The sequence below is a fragment of the Rattus norvegicus genome, chromosome 15 (genome assembly GCF_036323735.1).
Source record: "Rattus norvegicus strain BN/NHsdMcwi chromosome 15, GRCr8, whole genome shotgun sequence".
Lineage (NCBI taxonomy): Eukaryota > Metazoa > Chordata > Mammalia > Rodentia > Muridae > Rattus > Rattus norvegicus.
This window is the reverse complement of record NC_086033.1, coordinates 97,832,476-97,839,285: the sequence shown is the minus strand read 5'-3', so window position 1 is coordinate 97,839,285 and position 6,810 is coordinate 97,832,476.

Below are 6,810 nucleotides of genomic sequence, written 5' to 3'. Positions count from 1 at the left end.
TATCATCCTGAGAGTGGGAACCACAGGACTCACTACAGAGGTAAAGGCTGAGTGAAAATTGATGGCAACCGATTTCAATTAAAATTCATTATAGAAATGGTTGATTTCAATAAAAATAAAAAGGTAGTAACAAGAATGTGTGCTCCTTAATCTCTGTGTTAAAAAAGCAACCATAGGTAAAATAATAAGATGGTTTTCTAGTAATTTAGAAAACAGTGCTCGTATTCCTATAGAGTATGCTCTCATTTCTTAAAATTTTTTGTAAAAATGTGATAAAAATACCACACAAGCTACAAAATATGATTTTTAAGGAACCATAAATAAAACTTAAGTGACATTTCTAGATTCATTCTTGATAATAAAAATATATATTTGTGCTGTAACTTATGGCTTCCATATTATATTCTGCATACTAAGAAAAATAAATTAATTTTTGCATTAATATTTTTATGTGACCACTGTGTGAGTTTCATATCCTACACTTCACAAGGTTGGTCGTATTTTTCTTTAAAGACATTTCTTCTCAGTAATCAGACATTTTATCAGAATTGAGATCCAAAATTAGAAAAGCACAAAATAATTTTTGTAGCTATGTATTGGAAGTTGGGCACATACATTACCACAAATTTAGTGGTCTTTGTTAAACTTCTTAAGTGTGCATGTTTTAGGGATTTTGTGTTGTGCACTGTGCGGAAGGCTTTTGTGCTGTTGTGAGATTTGGGTCTTTCCCATGTCTTTTTCCTTAAGGGAAGAAGTTGGCACCAATAAACAAACTAGAGACTCATTGAAATTTGGGGAAACAACTCAAACTTGATGTTAAAAATCAGTAAAAATGATCACATAGACTCTGGGGGAAAATATGCTTGTGCGTTGTACTCTAAAATTAATTGAGTTAACCAGGAGTCTGATGGGTTTAAAACAAAAATTAGAGAAATGGAAGAAAGGGTAAAACTATTGGCAAAACACAGTAGGGAGCGTCAGTGAAGTGTGACAACTGCTGAGGGGCAGATTGAGGTTATGATTAGCGACAACATTCCGCTCCCCTTTAAATATAACTCCCTACAAATTACTCTGAGAGAAGGGGAGTCGCAGCTGCTTGTGCATGCAGCTGGGGAGAATGCCAGAGACAAGAGTCAGTTATAGGTAAACAATTTTCAAATTAAAGTAGTCAAGTCAGTAGCACCTGGCTTAAGCACAAATTGTTTGAAAGAAAATAAAATATTGAGTGTTAATATGGTTTTCTAAAAACGACGACCTTATGTAAAATTTATTTTATACATATAATTATTTGCCTCAGCTTCAGCGCCTACCACCACAAGAAGGGCATGTTTATTCATTAATCTTCTAAATGGCATGGTTAGATTTATTTTCAATTATGGAATCAGTCTACACTATTTTACATACAATACAGTAAATGCCTCCCTAGTCTATGAAAATGGAGTTACCTTTAAATACAGAGAAATGGTTGGAAAAAGCAAAAGCAAAACAAAATGCTTTCATTCATTTAAACTTTGTTTTTAACTCATGAATGTAATGTATGCCTATGTATGAGTTTGTGCATGGAGAGGGGGTGCGTCTGGCTGCCACAGGGCTGTGCCAGATCCCCTTTCCTACAGATACAGGCGGTAATGAGCTGCCTGACATGTTTCCGGGACTGAACTCCAGACCTCTACCAGAACACGGAGGATCGTTAACCATTGAACCATCTCTTTCACCTCTCTTCATGAATTTAATCAATTTCTTAATGGCAGGCAGAAACATAATTGGATAAATAACTGATAAGATGACATATGTATTTCAGGATACATATTTCATAAAAGTTATATATTAAAGACCATATGCTCAATAACACTAATTGTAGTTCTCACATGAAAATTTGTCTTTGTTGAACACTTAGTAATGAAATGAGTCTCTGTCCTCGGTGGTTATACAAACCATGGCTGAGTTACTAATACCTGCCTGAGATGATTGCAAAACATGTAATTCCAAACTCCTTCTCACACTTTGGTACCAAGTGTTTGACCATGAGTAAATAAGAAAGACATACTCTTTCACTTTGGAACTCTTTCCAAAATCTCAGAAATATTCCCCACCACTCCTCTTGTTCTCTTATGTTTCTAGGGTATCACATTGGCAAGTACATTGGAATACTCTTTCAGAGAATGAGGGTGACAGTTTCTTCCAGTGTAGTAGCTAAACAGATGCACACGCAGATTCATCCTGTGGATGATTTTCCTATGATGGCTGTTTTAATAACAGTCAAAAACAAATGGTATGTGAGAAGGAGAGCTAGCTTAGCTGAGACCAGGACTTCTGTGGGTTGGCCAGGAAGAACCTGCTGTCTGCTTGCCCTCGTTCATTTCTATCCTTTTCTCTACAGCTCAAAAGGTCCAGTGGTGCCTTTCTCTTCCTCTCAGTAAACTTTCTCTTTCTAGAATTTGGTTCATTCTGTGAAGAAAAGGAGATACTAAACAGGGGCAAACATCTGACAAGAATCCATGTAGTCAACTAAAATTTTTAAAAATCCTTTCCTATTTACTAGTGCCTCACAGATAGTCTTCTTTAATAACATAGGGAAAGAAAGAAAAACATTTTCTTGAATTAGGAAAATTAATCATTAAATTTATTTTTGAAGTTTAACATTATTTGATTCAATAAATAGTTGTTGGTTTATAACGTGTACTTAGTTAAGAGATGGCTAAAACCTAATACCAACCTATTTTACTTGCATATAAATTAGAAAAATTGGCCACAACGTCATGGTTTTAATAGCAAACACTTTGTGATACTAGTATTACATCTCAACTGTGTCTGATGCCCAACACACTGACGTCATTGTAAGAAAATATAGTACATGCAAATGAGACTAAACTTTTGAGAAAATGATACAGGATAAAGTGTCCGAACTCTACAGGCCAGCGGAGAAAACAATTTCTAAAGTGTCCAAAATTATTTTGCTTTATACTATTTTCAAATATTTTACACATGGGGTTGAACAGAAAATTCTAGTTAAACTTCTCTGATGCTCCAGATATTATATTGTAATTTTTCATTATTTCATATAACGATACATATTTATACCACACTAGTAATCATTCCATACTATGAAACTGCCAAAATAGAGACAGATAAAGTACCCACTCTGTTAATGTGGTGCACTAAGTACAAAATGAACATTTAATTAATTACCAATTATTTACTCACTCACAATAATGTATGAAATACTGCCCCTGTAGTTCTTACTTTCACTCTGCAAGGAAGGACCAGGCAGTAACAAGGTAGAGGGAGGTTGCCCAATGGGAATGGGAGATACTGGTATAGGAGAAGGTAAGGAAGATTATGGTCACTGTCATGAGCACTGGGAGAGGATAGCCTTCACTGGATAATGTAGACAGAACAAATTTGAAGTCCTACAAGAATGTCATAATTTATTGGCAAAATTAGAAAAATATCTGAATTTGTAAGAAACAGAACTTCTGTCCCTTGCTCAGCAATTATCTAGCTAGGTGCATTTTTAACTTGGTTCATAAAGGTCCTCTGTTTATTTTCTTTGTTTCTTTATTTGTCTAAGGATGGCTTTAACAGATTACTCACAAGTTAGTTTCACTTTTCTGATGATGGGAATCTAAATACTGTCTTTTGACACCAGAGATTGCTTTTAACAGAGCATTTCTTTCATCTAGGAAAAAAAAAAGCAAAAGTAAAAGAAGAAAATGGAGTTGAGGTGTAATAGAGCTTAAAATCAACTTTACAAAATTGAATTTCTTTGGAATTGAGAAGACATCTCACATTTTCTATAGCCTTCAGGTAAACACTTCCAAAGAGCCATTTCAATAATCATTTAAGCACACAAGGACAGCTGTTCAGGTGGTCTCAGAAAGGATGAAAAATTGCCTATGTCATCTGCTAGAACAGACACTAAATTGTCTTGGCCAAAAGAAACTTTTTATATGTCTAGGAGGCATTTATTTTCCCTCCTGAGGTATTGAGAAAGCAATAGCTTAAACTTCCAATGACAGAAAATACATCAATGAAAACACAGCATTGTTTTAATCTTTTATTATATCCTCTGCTACTAGTGGCCTAAAGTTTCTGTGACAGATGATACATCAATAAAAATCCAGCCTGGTTTTGATCTTTTCCTACATTTTCTGTCACTATACCTCATGCTTGTCACCAGTATACAACAAGAATTTGATCATTCTATTGTTTTCTCTATTTTGATCTCTCTATTTATTTTAGAGACTGCCTTTTGTAGCCTAGGCTAGACTAGAACTCTGGAGCTAAAGATAGTAGCCTTGAGCTTCTGATAGTCTTGCTTTTACCTACTGGGTTCTAGCATATCAAATGAGTCTTCAGAACTGGTTGATTCATATCTGGAATTTGAGCTTAGAGTTTTCTACTTTGTAGACAAGTCCACTGATAACTGAACTACATCCCTAGTTCTGATACATTTGTGAGGTTTATTTTATTTTTATCTATGTATATGTGTGTCTACATATGTCTCGACATATATGTTACATTTTACACAGCCACAGGATTGGGCCAAGTTGATAGTACCAGGCATTGGGTCCATCTTGTGGAGCAGTCTTTAAATACAATCTTAATGTGATTGGTCACTCTTGTACCACTGTGCATGTCTTGCTAAGTCAACTTTTACTATAACTCACAGCATGAACTGTTGGGTAACATGTTGGTGATCTATTTCCCAGTAGATAACCTAGAATCTTCCAGCATTATGAGTCATTATGGATGAAGTTTCCAGGTAGATTTTTCCTGTCCTATAACTAAGGCATAAAATATCAACAACAGTAGAGTCTTCATCACGTTGTGATGGCTCACGTTGTGACAGTTGATTGTCATTACTGACAATGCCTGTAATGTTTGAGGGAGTCTGTGGGAATGCCCTGACAGACAACTGAAAGACATGACCCATACCTGGCACTGGGTATGTTGCATAATAGCCCTTGGTATATGAGGATACCTAAGTTGTTCCTTTCTTATAGGGTAATTCTATGTATACCATTTGTAGTAGTAGCTTCCAAATGGAATTTTCAAAGGGCTTTGGAATCGGCTTCCCTTCTCCATAGTTCTGCTATCCTGCTTTCCCCGTTCCTACCACATTCCATTATTTCCTTTACCCACTTCTTACCACCTCTGTTCTATCTCGTTCCTAACAAGCACTCCTAGGACCCCTTACTGCTTTCATGCACTCTATGGGTACTTCAAATTAAATAAACACATAATCCCTCTAAACTAGCATAGATACATATGAAAAAATGGGATGTCTTTCTTTCTGGGTTGGGTTATCTTACTCAGAATGTTTGTTTCCAATTCCACCCATTTTCTGGCAAATTGAATAGTCATGTTTTCTTCATTGTTTAACAATATTCCATTGTGTATATGGACCACATTTTTATTATCCATTTATAAACATAGGCCGTTGCCATGTCTCTACTATTTTGAATAGGGCAACAGTGAATTTGGATGACCAAGTATCCCAGAAGTACAATATAGGGTCCATTCAAGTATATGCAGAAATAGTAGAGTTGAATCACGTGGCAAATCCATTTCTAGCATGTTCAGTACTTTTGCCCAGCATGAGAAAACAATTTTTACAATTTATACATCTGATAGAAGATTGGTGTCTACAATGCGTGAAGTACTCAGAAATTAGCATCAAGAATGCTAATGGCCCAGGTAAGATTTGTAGGTATAAGACTAGACAGCACGTTCATAGGTACAGATGACTGAGTAATACGCTTATTCAGCATTGTCTTCTTTTCCATTTAATTTTGCCATCTTTTCAGAATGGCTGGGGTCGAAAAGCAAATGACAGAAAGCAGCTGCGAGGGTTTAAGAAAAGAGGAACACACGTCTCATGCATAATGATATATGGGAAGGAAATGTTTCTGTAAAAGTTTTGCACCTTGAAAGTATGTAAATATTATACACCAGAAATGCATTTTATAATATTTATAACAGTGTGTTTGGAACATGAAACTATTACTTCATATTTGCCTTCAAAGAAATTATTGTCATTGCAGAGTCAGGATATAGAGACAAAACTGATAAAATTTTTGGAGTGTAAATTTTTGGAGTGTCACAGCTTCATCTATATGTCAAAAACTGATAAAATTGTAGAGTTGCAACTTACAGATAACTTGGTAAACATTTCTCTACAGAAAAAAATCACATTCTGATTACATATACCTCTATTTTACTGAATATAATGGCGACATTTTAGAGGATAGATATAATATATTAATTGTATTGTTTATATCACTCTTGTAGAGATATTTCCTGAAATTGACAGATAGATCAATGGTAAAAGGGTTTTACAGTGGGGACACACAACCTGAATTTTTACCCCAGCCCCTACATGGTGAAAGGAGAGAACAGATTCCTGTAAGTTGTCCTATGTTTTCCACACACACACTATGGCATGCATGTGCCTACCCATACCTAAATACACACACCTACATGAAAAAGTGCACTTACTTGTTCCTATATTGATAGAGTTAAAATGCATCAATGTTCATTAATGTGCACAAATTCATCAATTAAAAATATGATTTCAGAAACATGTCTAATAGTGAATATGTATCGAATTCTAATCTGAAATTTTATTTGCTTGAGAATTAAATATAATATCTACCCCTACTTCTCCTTTAAATTCTCCTATAACCATCACCAAAACCCTTGCCAACTTTTATGCCTTTTATCTTGAAAACTCACAAACTCCAATTAGTACTGTCCATATGTCCATATTTGATAGATATTTATGAGGTAAATTGATAGAATGTCTAG